This window comes from Dromaius novaehollandiae, chromosome 3, assembly GCF_036370855.1.
Source record: "Dromaius novaehollandiae isolate bDroNov1 chromosome 3, bDroNov1.hap1, whole genome shotgun sequence".
In the NCBI taxonomy this organism is placed as follows: Eukaryota; Metazoa; Chordata; class Aves; order Casuariiformes; family Dromaiidae; genus Dromaius; species Dromaius novaehollandiae.
In genome coordinates, this window is record NC_088100.1 from 121,022,567 (window position 1) to 121,037,926 (window position 15,360).

Sequence of the window (15,360 nt, forward strand, 5' to 3'; positions counted from 1 at the left end):
TACATGAAAAAAGGTACAACATATAGAGCTACCCTGCAGCTTGCATTTAGAAACCTGTACCCAGAAACATATATTTATATCTGTGCATTGCCTCTTTACTAAAGGAATATCCCAGGAAACAACAGTAACTCAAAACATCATTCTCTGCTACTCAGTCCTACCATCACTCTAGAAGTAGATGTAACTCATTATTATATATAAATTATATTTTACGCAGACTGTATCTCTCAGAGCACTGAGATATGCCTATCTCTGTGCTTGTCACCTACCTGTATGAGAAAGAGAAGCAATGAATCTAAAGCCTGGAGTTGCCTACAGTAGAACAGATATCAGGAAAGGGGAAGAACTGAGGGCAGATTTCCAAATGTCTAGTTCTCCGGCTGAGCTCTGTGCCCTTAGCACAGAGCGTTCAGTATAATACCTATTTGCGGAATGGCCTTGGGAAACTCATTTAATCTTCTTCGGTTTCCACTTCTGTAAAACAACAATTATTCCTGCTCTGCAAGGAGCATGATGAAATTTAATAAGTGACTGAACAGCACTCACAAAAGATATTATCTAGCCGTATTTCAGTATTTGGGTTTTTTTGTTGTCCGGGTTTTGTTGGTTGGTTGGTTGTTTTTTGTTTTTTTTAGGATAAATGTCCAGTCATATTACCGCTTTCTTTCATGCAGCCCACTGCCAAAAGGCACCTTCGTGTACTTCCTAGAAACACTTCCCACATTATAATCTGATTTTTTGTTTAATTTGTAAAAAGAATGAAGAATAAGCTAAGCATATTTCCAATTCTAGAGAGCAGCATGCTAAATATAAAGCTCAAAGATGCTCAAAGATGAGTAACACACTGACTTGTAAGGATGGAAGCAAGGAAGGAAGGAAAATTAGTTTGGTGACAGTGACCCAGCTAGCTGCTGGACAACCTGGACTGATACCTTCCCTTGAAAATCTTAAGGCAGAGCAATTAGAAAGCTAAGGACTTCTAATCACAGCAGTCTACAGCATAAAGATTATGACACTTGCAGTGCTATCCTAAAAATAAGCCCAAACCAGAACAACTCCAGAGATACATGTGATTTGAATAAAGATCTTTTTTCTTGCATCTTTTGTGTGTAAGAATTTGACCATTAATATCAATTCTCAAATAGCGACGTCCATATCTCCAGGAGTTCACCTTCCCAGATGTATATTGTGCATCAGTAACATGTTTCATGTTAAACTTTTGCAGACAAGTGGAATTTTGTAAAAACGCTGTTGTTCTTTTACAGCAAAAGGGAGAGGAAAGAATAAATGTTGATGCCAACAGACTAAGAGGGGTGTTTCCTTTATTAAATGGCATTCTGTGGAAGGAGGAAATACAGTGCTGTTATTACTCTAATAATTAAATATCTCTGCACATTTGTGGAAAAAGAGTAGTCTACAATGCGTCCAAAAAAGGGGGGGGAAAAAGAAAACATTAATGGAAATCCTCAGTAAAATTATCTAAAGCCAGAGCAATACGCTTGAAACGTGCTACCAATAATCCATCTGAAGCCTGTAGACATTTTAGCTGTGGATTCAGCAGATATGTGAAGAACTTAAAGAGGGTCCAAGTTAAGAGTAAATTAATATTACAAGTAAGCAAAGAACACTCACATAAAAAGCTGGAATAACTCAACTATTTGCTGCAGAACAATCCACAACAATAGCACCTGGAGGGGTGCAGCCGTACGCACAAACACACCTAGCTGATTACTGTATCTTTACTGGTGCCTCTTTGTGCCTGTGTCACCAGGCCACCAGACAGTAGGTCCCATTGCTCCTTTATAGCCACAGTGGTGGGACCAGGGGCAGCACCGTACGTGCTGTAGCTTGCACCACTCCCCCAAAACAAAGACCAAGTGGCAGCAGGACCCAGGTTACATGTCCCCTCCTGCTCCCCACCTACAACAGCAGGATTGACTTTGTGTGTGCATGAGACAGCTGAGGGAAACACTTGAGCAAAATCTTCAGCTTATGACACTGAATTCAAAAGCAAATTCTGAGAATCTAGCCTCTTCGCAACCTCTGCTCACATACCATAACCCACATTATACCAAGTACATGGACAGGACAATGAACTACAGTCCTTCCTTAGGAAAGAAAACCAAGCTTAAATCTAATGAGACACACATGACATGTTAATGGATGACTTGAGATTAATTGAAACCATTGCTAACAAGAAATTAGGGTCTTATCATGCAAACAGTTTAGAACTACTTGTGCTGATTAGGCAAAGATCTTAAGTAACATTGCGTACACTGAATATTCAGTTCTTTGCATAAGTAGTTTGATAGACACTTCTGAAAAGTTAGCTGAGCTCAGCAGAGAGAAAATCAGCATGGAGACTGCGCCACTATAGATCTGTCACCATTGCGAATATAAAGGGATATAGTGCTCTGTCTGTAATCTGTTGAACACAAAGAAACCAAAACACATACTTCAAAGTAAGAAAACTGCTAAAAGATACCATTTTTTTCATGTTCTTATATGTCTCTGAGGCAGCAATCTGCATCAAACAGCCTATAAAAGTTTAGGGGGAGGAGATTCCTTCCAGCAAAATTAGCTACAAAAGCACGTGAAGTCCAATGAGGACGATGAGGAAACGAAAAAAATCTAGATCTTTCAAAGTTGGGTATTTTATTACATATTTAGCTGACTATATTAAAAAAAATCATACAAGAGAGGAATAACATTCCCCATTTATACTCACACGTTCCTCATAACTCAGCTATGTTAGACAAATCACCTACCGTGTCTGTTATTTCAGACAAATCACCATATATATGTGCCCATGCACACATCAGTATAGTATCTCAGAGTTTCCTGCCAAGTCTCTGGAGACCTATCTCCAGACCTATAGCGAGACATTTAAAGACCTCTATCATCACATCCCTATGGCTGACACAGATCACTGGTGAAACAGCAGTTTGGGTCCAGGGGTGTGCTTTAATAGACAGCTCCCTTCACTCCTGTCTGGGTAGCGTGCTTGTAAATGCTCATACAAAAGGCTAAAGAGTGAAGCCACAGTCTGGCCTCGAGATATTAAAAATAAGATCCACCTACAGACCGATTCCATCAAAAGTACTGAGAAAAAAATCCATCTCCAAAGTCCCATTAGAGTTCATAAAGGAATTTGCATCTCCTTTGAAGAACATAAACTTCCAGGAGGCACTAGATTTGCCATCAAAGTACTGGCCTTCTAATCCAACAGTTGGATTTATGGCCACTGTTATTCTTGACGTGCTTTATGCAGAGTTCTCTGAAAGAAGCAGGACCTGCCTGGAAACCATTTTGAGGGTAAATCACACCTCTCATTTCATTGCAGGTGCTAATAGGAGCCTTACCTATTTGTGATGGTCTGAAACAGAGGTGATTAAGAGATGTTCAGGTCTTTCTACCTCTATTCATCATTGAGGAAAAAGGGATGAAAGATCAAAAGGGAGAGAGAGGGATTTGTCTCCTTGCCAATGCATTTTGGCAGCTCTGTAAAGTTGGGATGCCCAGACACCATATAACTGTTCTTTAATTACTCTGCCTTCTATCCAGCCCAAACTGCCTTTGCAAGCGTCTGGGGAGTAGCAGAATTCGCAATTGTTACTAGGCTGCTTGGAAACTCTGCCTAAACTTTCTTCTGTCAGAAAATTGGGTTTTTAAACAAACTAATCTTTTTTTCTTTCTTTTCATATGTGTTGCAGAAGGCGTCTGATTTCCTCCCAAAGAAATTATTAATCTTTTGTTTGAAACTGTTTGCTATTGTTAGGTTCCTCTGTTTGCTTAAAGTGGTTTTCCTCCAAACTTTTTTGGGTTTTGGCACTTTTCACCTGAAAATGCATTCAGTTGCTGTGAACTAAAAAAAAAAAAAAAAAAAAAAAAAAAAAAAGTTTTGGTTTTTGGTTTTCCAGTTAAAATTCTTTTAATTTGATATTTTACCTTCTAATACAGAAGTCAAAATATTTTCTAAGCAGCTCAGCCACAATGCAGTGGTCTTTCACAGCTGTCTAGCACGACTGGAAACCTGCCTGCCCTACAAAAAAGAAAAAAAGAAAAATCAAATCACAGTTCAAAGCCAAGCTATACTGAAGAAACTTTGCTCCAGAGTCTACAGGCAACAGCATGTATTTAGAAATTAGCTTTATACCCAAATTAATACACACACATGTATGCAAATAATTATTAGTGATGAACTCTGAAGAATGGCTCTTCATGGGCACATGCACACACAGGTTTTCTAACTGCTCTGCCAGAACTGATGCCTGAGCAGCCCGTGGGTGGTTCAGCTGCACCATGCAAGTAATGCCTTTTAAGCAGCTGTCCACTGAAGAGGTCTTCTAGAGTAAGGAGGAGAAAAATTAGCTTTCCTCCAAATCTGCAGTAACTCTTTCAATGACATTGCCCTTAGTCCACACAGGAAAGTGGATCTATATCCATATAGGAGCAGATGACACTCTTTCCACTCTCTTCCTGGCATAGACAGCTGCAGAACACAAAGGACCTCCAAAGGGCCTTGGGCCATCATTCATATACAGTAGTGGTGCATCAGTATCTCCAAACATAAAACATGGCAGGGCTAAAACTTTTTTGGAAGCAGCCAGCTCCTTGCTGCAGCTTCCTTACCAGTTTGTTGCAGTGAATAATACTGTCACCTGCAATAAGTCATGGGACACACTCACAGTGCAGAGAGCATTTTTTTCCTGTAAGCAACTTCACTGAAACCAGTGAGATTACTCAATAGAGTAACTGCTAAGCAGTAGGAATACTGCCTTATAACCCACAACTGATTGGATCACGGGCAGGCAAATACCAAGATTCAACAGGATTAAGAGAGGCAGATTCTAGTCTTCTCTTCTCCAGAAATAACTGCACCTCCTGAACTGATAAATCCTGAAGGCTTATTAAAATACATGCACTAGAGAATAATATAGCAAAAGGAAAATTAACTGGCTCACCTTAGAATCACATGTTAGTTCCTACTGATTGAACTGAACTTATTGCAAAAAGGTTATGGATGGTGTCAGCTTTATACCATTACAGGCAAAGCGTTAGTCCTGTATGTTTTTTGTTCCAAAATCCCTTACAGTGAACTAAGATGTTGGATCTACAGCTCTTTTTTCTCTCCATGTTAGGTCCAAGAAGACACTGGTATTCCTATGTATTCATTTGTTCCCATGGGATACTGACAGCTGATCTCTTTGGGTATTCCTCTTTGCAGTCCAAAACCACAGAAATGCTTTGGCAGCTAAAAGGAATGACAATGTTTCTGATTCAGCAAGGTATTTAAGCACACACTCACCTTTAAGGGCAGGAGTACTCCATTAATTCAATGGTTATTTATTGCTTGAAACTAAGCAACTGCAAACCTGGGATTTAAGTGCTTTTGTATATCCTTTTAGAAGCTCTGTCTGCAGAAGGCTTGCATAGCCATTTCCGCTAATTTTTAAACTAATTCAGGCATGCAGTGATACACATAGCAGCTCGTTAAATCTACATGGATTTGTCCGTTTTCCATGATACATGTAACATGCAAGATTAACAGTTTAGCCCAAATCATTCAACATTACTGCAAAAAATAAATCAGGCATACTTAGTGTTCTAGTTAGGTCCTAGTGTCCATTCTAGTGCCTCTAGTCTTGATACACAGCAGATACAAATGGCTAAATAGAGCTTTTACCTGTCATTTCATTCAGTAGGAAAGCAAGGAAGGGCTGGGTAGATGGCAGCAACTATGGTGTCTTAGTGATCAGTTGTTGGAGATATTTACCACCACTGTCACTGAACAGTTTTCAAACTAATCAGAACTGTGTTGATACTGCCTTGGTGAAGCCAGTATGAAGCGAAGGAGGTCAACACAAGTAGTTGTACAACTTCCAGTTGTTGTACAAATTCCAGTTGTACAACACAAGTAGACAAGTAGTGTCAAAGCTTTCTGTCTATAAGGCACTTGAATCTTCCCCTCATTACTTTCATAAGATAAGTAAAATGTTGTAAGACATTATATTGTTTTAATCAATACCAGTAAATTATAGGTTTAATGCTATAGATATGTAGAGGACCTTCATGTAAATGAAAGAGCTGTCCTTCATGTCATTTATTTCATCTATGGGGAAAAAAACACTAGTGAACTAGTGACTGTGAGGGTTTTCAAAAGTAAAACTCAGATGAAGTGTTTGTTTTAAGCTAAAAAGATTAATTTTGACTAAAAGAGAATGGCTAAATTTCAATGTACATGTTCTGTATGCATGGTATTCAAATTATACAAGAAAACTGTTTTGCAAGGATGTCTAACATCTCCAAAATCATTCAGTGACATATCCACGTGTATTTCTAGGAAATTCTGTAGTCAGTCCAAATTCCAAGTGTTAAGAAGGAAAAATTTCTAAGAAGTCAAAAGACCTGGGGGAAATCTCACATTTAATTTACACACTGCACTCTGTTTGGTAAATAGCAGCTATTGTTTGGAACAGAATGCAGTCACCATTCATTATATTTTGACTTTACATTCTTCGTTGGGAATTCAGGAAGTGGTTCAGACTAAAATATTCCCTTATGTTATTTGACCTGTAAAAACTTGGCTAACAGCCAGATCCTGCGGTTCTTAAACAGACAACACGTCCATTGACTGTGGGGTTGGGCCTTACAGTTGCCTGGCCTGCACCACCATGCTGCTAAACTCCGCGCAGGGCCAGTGACTCGGTGCATGGGAGCGCTCCACAGCAGGGCGGGCGCACACGAGAAACTCAAAACAGGACAGCTGGATCTGGATGGCACCGTCATTCATCCATCTAGAGAGACAGCAGGCATTTTCTGAGCACAGCTTGTCCAAAACAGTACCACAGAGACAGAAATACATATCGTAGGCTCCCAAGGGAATTTTATTACTGCTCCCTTCCTGTTGCTCCTTTCGACAGAAAGGCATTACTAAGTTGAAAGTAACTGGTAGATTTTCAAAGTATCACTTGACAAGACACATTCAGAACAAGATCCTCAAAGTTACTCATTCATTTCACTCTTCTCGATTTGGAGTCGGGTATCCAAACACCATACAGGCTTTGGCTGTCGGTGGCTTGCAGGTTTAGGCCCTAAAGCATTTCGAAAAGCAAGACCATCTCCCAGATCTAAGGAGAGTTTGGGTTATGATTTCACTGTACCCCTAAGACCTCATTTTAAAATCTTGTTAAATTTAAGGGAACTTAGCTTAAATCTCTTCAAGACGCTGTTAGGTAGCCACGTTCCAACTACCACCACTATATGGCTCATCTGCTTTGGGAGTGCTCTTTGCACCACGGATAGGATTTAAAGTACCCAGAGTTACGACAGTCTGCAAGGAAATATTCCTGCCAGCCACTCTTCTGATTTCACTCTTGTCACTCTCCTTTATCTCCTCAGTTCAAAGAGCTGCCCTGGCAGAGGTCGAGGTAGACAGAATAGCTGCATTTCATTAGCTCTTCTGATTAAGAAGTTTTGCACATTTTTAACCTGAACACCTTAATCTACATCAAAAGACGGTCCAAAGAAGCTACACTCATATCTTCAGGAGTATGACCAGCATAACGTGCACCATGCATCCCCTGAACAGAATTAAACGGCAGCTTGACGTCGTGCAAGATTGAGCCTAAATAATGTATGAATACAGGCTTCATTGTAAGTGAAGGGAAGCATGTTCCTAGGTGACTTGGCTTTGAAAATATCCCTTTGCGAGTAAGAACAAATAACTGGTGGGTGTTTAGTTCAAATTAGTGCCTGGTATTTTTAGGTCACAACACACAAGCAACATTAGTATTTAGCTTTTATCTTTTAGAATTTAATCTCTCTTAGATAGGAAATGCTTAGCTTGGCGTAGGCGGAAGGATTACTCAGTGTTAGTTCACATTTCCATAGACTTTGAGACATACTCTTCTTTTTTAGACTTCATATTTTTTTGATAGCAAGCTAACGCATTAAGGTTTCTTCACCATTATACTACGCAATGCAGGCAGGTAGGGGACTTCCAGTTTTTGTATATTCTTTCCTTGGCAACCGCTCTTGCTCATGTTAGGAATGCTCTTTGTCTCTTTTCCAGGACAAGGTTTGCCTTACGGTGCCCTGTGACTCAAAGCACATTTCCGCCTTCAGAAAATGGAATTCCCTTCTTTGGTATCAACAGCAAGTTTGGCAAGAGGCAGGTTAGATTTTTCCCGTTTTTATATTAGGTTTTGAATGTTCTTGTGGAATTCTGTAAATATTTTATTACATATTTTATAGGTGGAGCATTTTATATCTAGCAGTCTCTTTGGAAGTGTAGTCATTTAGTTAGGTTTCTCTTGCCCCACGGTTCAGCTGTAAGTGCTTCCATCTGTCTAAACCTATATGCAGTTCACTAATTGTCGACCCCTTAGGTAGGCCTTGCTATTTCTATAGGTTTATTGTTAATCATTAGATTCAGGAAAAATAAACTACTTTGACATTACCAATAAGGGTTTCCAAGAATGAAGCAAAAAATTCCTCATACTTTAATTGCTCTTACCATTTTTAACAAACATTCCTTCAGCAATGTAGTAGAAAATGCGTATTGATAGGCTGATTAGAAGAAATATGCATTAAAAGAACTCTCTGGAAAATTGGATTAAACTCTCACTACCACAAATGACAAATTTTTAAGGAAAATTAAGTTTTCAGCAAAATAATGTTAAAAAAAAGTTTGAAAATACGGTTTGCCCAGACCAGAAGATTTTCACCTTTTCTGTGAAAAGTGAAAAGTTATATTTGCCTTCTAATTCCATTTATATCTGAGTAGCTTTCTCACGGTCACATGTTCAAAGAATAAACTGTATCCTTCTAGTAACAAATCACATTTTCTGTCACACCCTGATGACATCTCTTCCACAATTTTTCAAAAACCTGACTCTACATGGAGGTAGGGTCATAGAGCAAAGACAAGAAATCTAGTTTTTAAGTGGCTTTTAAACTGTGTCAGCTATTATGAAACAGCTTCACACAATTTATAAAATAAAGAATATTTTCCTAAAATATATATATATATATATGTGCGTGTGTATGTATGTATATCTTTAAGATGCTTTCATAATCTACCATTGTTGCTACACTGCTAGATAGGACATTTTCTGTTTTCCTTCCAAGAAAAACAGCATGCTCAATTTTCTATAGTGCATTATATCCACCATATGCTACACCAATATAGATCTATGATCCAGCAAACCCTACTGACGGCTGGGGAAAAATAGCTCCCTTTTACAGTTAAACTTTACAAAATGTTAATTTGACAAATACCACTTCTAATATGATTAAACCCAACAAATTATAAAACAGTAGGAAAGGAAAGTTTTTAAGTGGCCTAATTTGAAAACATTGACTTGTTCTTATTGCTTAGCCTATGCAACAATTAATGCTCTACAATAATATTGGAAACAAATTTGCAGAAAAAACAGTCCCAGAAAACAAAAATTACCATACTTTTTTTAAAAAAACTTTTTAGTTTTTCAAAAGCAGAATACTTCTTTTCAATAAGTAAAAAAAAGTTGTATTTACTAATTATCAGAACAGGCAAGACTCCTAACCATGTACCAAGATATCGTTGCTCATAACACATTATAGGTGGAGCATGGAACATTTATTCATTTCGGCCACGGTATGGCTGTACAATACACAAACTCTTCTTTTTTGCCTCTTTTCACGAAATACTTAGGAACTGCTGTTAAGGACAGAATTTCAAGAGCTTTAGATGATGTGATCTACTGATTTTTTCCCCATTCTTTACACATCTAAATCTTAAAGAGACTTCTCACTGAAACTTTTCAACCAACTGGTTGCTGAATTTCTTTTTTTTTTTCTTTTCTTTTTTCCTCCCAGCAAAACTGCAGCTGTCAGAATTATATCAGCTGTTGAATTTCATACATATTTTTTAAATCAACTTTAAGATAGTAGGAAATTATATGAGTAAATCAAACTTCTGCAAAATTTAAGCATCCTGTCTTCATGACTCCTCAGAGGCTACTATTAGTATGAACACGAAAAAATAAAAGGAGCAAACACGGCCCAGATGAGTATTTCACCAGTGCAGAAATGGAGAAAGCTTTCTACCTGGGAATGCCACAGAGGACAAACAGTATAAAAAGCTACCAGAACAGAGGGCAAGACCCAAGCTGGAAAATAATAGACTTCAAAAGGAAATAATACAACAAAGGATGAACTTGAAAGTGTGTACATTTTTTCCCCAGGCCCACAGATAAGCAGTGTTAAAGCATGAGAGTAACACAGATCAAGCACAAAAGCCAACTGAAGTAAATGCACTTCTATTTTGTAATGTATAATGAAGGCTAAACTAATCCTGGGAATGATTTGAAAAAGATCGTCTAGCCTGAGATCTAGTATAATAAGACTGAGCTTGAACAAAACCTCGACAGCCAAGACAAACTCAGCTTTTTTTTTCTCTCATCTCATTTATATTTTACATAGCAGTTGAATAAAGACTTATTTAAGCTGTGCAACAATAAATGAATTTTAACCTTACAGGTAAAGTATAGGTGTTATTCTATACTCTCAGAAGGAAGTGATTGCAAAATTCATCTTGATCTAGACTATCCCTCTATACATGATGAAGTCAGAGGTATTAAACTACCATACATGGTTATATGGAATACATAATACAGCCACATGTTTTTTCAAGTGCAGGCAGAATTTTATATATAAATAAATACACACATACATTCTCACAGAGCTCAAAATAACAAAAAAAAAAAAAATCGCTGCTTCTAAAAACATCTGCCACACCTCTGTTTTGTAATTTTACCTGGGACTTCCAATTACAATTGTAAATTGTTTATTTTTAAAAGAATCAGAGGAAAGTTCAGCGGAACTTTAAATAGTTGTTTTATGCCAAGCTCTGGTAGCTAATTAAAAATTTTTCATCTATGCCGAGCAATTTTTTTCACATAAAATCCATCCCCACACTCTGTTCATTAGAGACCTGGGAACAGGAATAAAAGAGCTGTGACAGGTACAGCTGGGTACATAACTGTAAGTCTTATTTCTTTATGTGAATTATGATCATTATACTTGCAAATTATTTATTTTTCACTGGAAAAAAAAATCTGTTCTCGTGAGAAAAAAACTCTGCTTCTAGGAGATAATTATAGTTTTGGCCTTTTTCTTTTATGGAATTCCCTTTAAGAGCTGCTGATTATACCGTGAAGAACAGCAGCTGGTGAGCATCTTATCTGATTAACAATTCAAGCAAAATTTACATAAAATAGCATTCGAGATCACAGTTTCAAGAGGAGGGTGGACTCTTCGGCTGCTATGTGTCTCAGCAGCATGACTGATTGCAGTGCAAATTCTTGCTCTGACATGTCTTTAAACCATTTAGGGCCAAAATTCCAAAACTGATTTAAAGGACGTTACTGCTAAATTCTAACTGTCTGCAAACAAAGTAAATACACAGACGCGTTTGCCTATTTTAACCGCCTGTATATTTTGGGTTGTTTTTAACAGATGCGTTTTTCATAGGGGTGCTTCCTATGCTTTCCATAGAAATTTGTCAGTAATGTTTGCAGGAAGACATGGAAGAAAAATGCAAAAACAAGACAATAGAGTAAACACTGTTTTTAATATTTCATTTGTGACCTTCCAGTACAAAGCAGCTGATTTGTAGAGAACAAATTCTTTGTTGCAATGTGCATGAAAGGATTTCAATTTTATGATTAGAAAAACCAGAAGCTCTGACTGACATTATAGCTAAGCAGCTTTCGAAGCCACCCAAAGAAATAGCCTAATCCAAAGGAACCTTTAAAAAAAAAAAAAAAAAAAAATCACAGCCTTTAGTGTCCACAGCCTAATGAATTAAGTCACTAATATGCAGCTTCAAACTGCATAAGTCAAAGAAACCACCCCAGTTTTGGTCCTACACCTCCCTGATAGGCTGATCCTACCAAAGAGCTGCATGATGCTACTAACCCTAAAGCAGCGTTTCTACCTATAGGAGAGTGAAAAAAGCAGCCTCAGACCCTTCTTCCATGGGCAGACCATACGTGCTAGCACAGGATTCAGCTCAAATCAACGGAGAAGCATTAAATAAAGCCCTCCAGTTGACTCTTTGGGGGCATGATAGGCCTGATTTGTACTTGAAATATTATCTTAGACGTATTTATATCTACATTTTTTCTTGTAACTGCAACACAGGTTTTCATGCAACTTGCCACGTTCCTTCCTCAGCTTTATTAAAGGCCACAGCAGCTTTACTAACTCTGCCGTCCCTGGCACTTACAGTTGGGACGCAATTTGCCAGGGCCTGCTGCGCACAAAGAGCCCCTTTAGAGGCTCTTGTAAGGCCCGTTGTCACCGAATTACCAGCTTGGGCTTGATCTTATCCCTGCGAATTGGAACGAGGGCAGGATTGGGCCCCAGATGAGATAGCGTCTCTGACTTCTCAGCCAGACTCTACTGTTAAAACTCACATCACTAAAATGCAGCCTTTTTATTTCTTTGTACGCAATCGGCAGGACTTTTCAGTAGCAGCAGGCAAGAAAATTCCAGTAATGCCAGAGGGATCACTATTTGCCTCGAGTCGAAGAGAATCCATGGGAATTCTGAGACGCTTTTTTCTCTTGTTCCCTGCAATTATTTTTCATGCTGGAAGCATAATTGAAAGGAAAAAGCAGATGACATCAGCTACCAAGAAGGAAAATAGCAAGAAGAAAACAGCACACGCTGTGAAACAGAGGGATACTTCACTGCATAGGCTGGGATCAGAAGACAGCACCCAGTCCCAAGCGCGGCCATAGCTTTCCCATACGTCTCCCCTATAACTTTTCACTACTTCATAGGCAAGTCTCCGGGACAAACCTGAGTAGTGACTCAGAGGTATTCACTGACTACAGCAACAGTATATATACTGCTGTATAAATACCTAGCTATTTACAAAGCAAAAAACAAGGCAAGAAAAACATATATAGACAAATGAGCAGTCAGGAATAATCACTTCTTCAGAAGTGAAAGGAGGAAAGTGCAGGCTGCTTTGCCGGGAAATTCAGGGCTCGGCTGCACTCTAAGGGTCCTCCCCACAGAAGAGCACCACTTCAGTTATTGAGTTGTCGCAAGAAAACTCAGTTTTCCTTTATTTTGAGGAGATGTATGAAAAACAAACACAGTCCAGCTTTTAGAGGATTAGGAAAAATTGGTCACGTGGAGCTGTATGCACCTACAGCGGGGATGTCTCCACTCTCCATTAAAGCCACCGGACACCTTTATTTAGGAACAAAACCCAAAACCAAACTATTTTCTCTCTCCCCCGCAAATCCAGAAGAGGAGAATGAAACCGTCTGCTCCCCAGCACAAGTGGCTTACTCAAAAACCTGAAGTGACAGGCTGCAGCCAACGCGTTTGGACAGCCGAGCCCCTGCCAACAGGGTCCGGTTACGCCCCAGACCCCCTCCCAGGCCCTTCCCTGTGCGCGGTGCCCTCGCCACCACCGCCACAGCGCCGCGACTGCCGGGGACCTGTTGCTGCCCTCCCGCTGACCGGGGCTGAAGCCTGCCTTCGAACTCGGCAGAGCAGTTCGTTAGTGCGTTATCCACCCCGCCAGGACGGTGTCTTGCAGCTCAGCATTGCTCTTGAAGGAGATGCTGAAAAATGAGTCATTTTGGGGTGAAAGCAACCCTAAAAGCAAGGGGAAATCCTGGTTTGTGACCCAGTGTTTTCTGCCTTCAGTTTGCAGATATGATCCCTTTGCCTTCAAACACGAGGCTAAGAAAGCCGAGCCCCCAAGAGTTCATTTTACATGACTTCCTTCAGCTCAGAGCCACTGCCCATAAAATATTTTTGAATGAATAAACCATCTTGCTCTATACGTTAAAATTCCTCTACCTAAGGTAAATGAGACTCTGACAATTAACTGAGGCCACAGAGACCCTAATAAACCATTACAGTAAGGATTCGGAATTTCGTATTTCAGGGATTTAGAAAAGGCATTTTCTGGGGGGCACCCTAAGAGGAACTTTAAAAGGGCCACAGAATACACTTTAATTGGGTATTAAATTTGATTATTCCAAAATTCCTAACTGAAAACAAAAAAAAGAAGAGGAACACAGCATATGCACATAAACCCTGTAGGCAAGGAAATTCCTACGGACCCCGCTCTCCCCAGCGGGCCGGGGATGGCCAGTGCCCTCCCCGTGCTCCGGGGCACAGCCTGCTCTTACTAATTATTAGAATTAGTGCCCTTAAAATTGAGCCTTTAGTCTGTATATGAGCAGAATGGGGACTGTCCTAGATACAGAGCTTAAACAGAAAACTTTCAATATTGTACCACATAAGGCACTAAGAAAATGAACGTACTGCTAGGCACACAAGGACTGGCCAATTCTTAAAGAGAGAATTCACATTTATTTTTCCAAGACGGCTGCTCTGCAAGATCAAGATTTTGTTACTCGAATCCTATGCATTATTAGGAAGTCATAACTTTAAAATTCCAAAGATAAAAGGTAGGATTTTGCTGAGGGGGAGGGGAAGGTGGATACAAATACCACGGCTCTAAAATTCCCAGGCATAAATCGTGTAATTTAAATCTCCTAAATCTGTGAGTGAAGCCACACTTTATGTTTACAGCTGTTGTTCAGAGCGGGGAAATCTCTTGGCCCGTGATAGAATGGCATCTTATTTCTTTAGTCCTGCCTAAAATTTATTATTCATGGACCATGGTTCTTTCTCCCTTAAGAGCACTTGGCTGGAAAGCTGTGCATTTCATGCATCAGTCTTACTGGATTAACAAAGAAAACACTTAGCATTAAAACAATGTCAATCTATTTACATACAGAATGATGAAAAGGAAACTCTCCAAACAAATGTGGTGTTTAAGCTGCTCAAGCTAATGCGATATTCCTTCATCTTCCTTCTTTGTTAAGAAAAAAAAATAGAAGAAAATTTTATCTGAATCATGAAGAAAACCTGAAGGGAAACTACAACATATCCTATGACTTTGTGTTTTCTTCCCCACCTTTTTCGGTGTGTAACAAACAGCTGTTCATTGTCTAAAATAGCATCTCCTTTTTCAGTCTTTTTCACGTCAAAAGGAAGCCATCTTATCCGTCCAGTTTTCTAACCTTAGAGAGGAGTAAACACTCATTTCCTAGTTGCAGCCTTTCCACATCTCAGCCCTGTGAACCCTGGCACCTAAGGGCCAGGGCAACGTCGTCACACAGTTTTCCTTCTCACCTTTGGTCAAACCTCATAGCTGTCCGTAACTCACCTTTCCCTTTAAGACCATTCGGTGAACCTCTATTTTCTACATTCTCCCATGTCTGACTAAGCCGGAGCTGCTGATGTAAAGGGTGGAGATGGCAGTTATTTTATGAT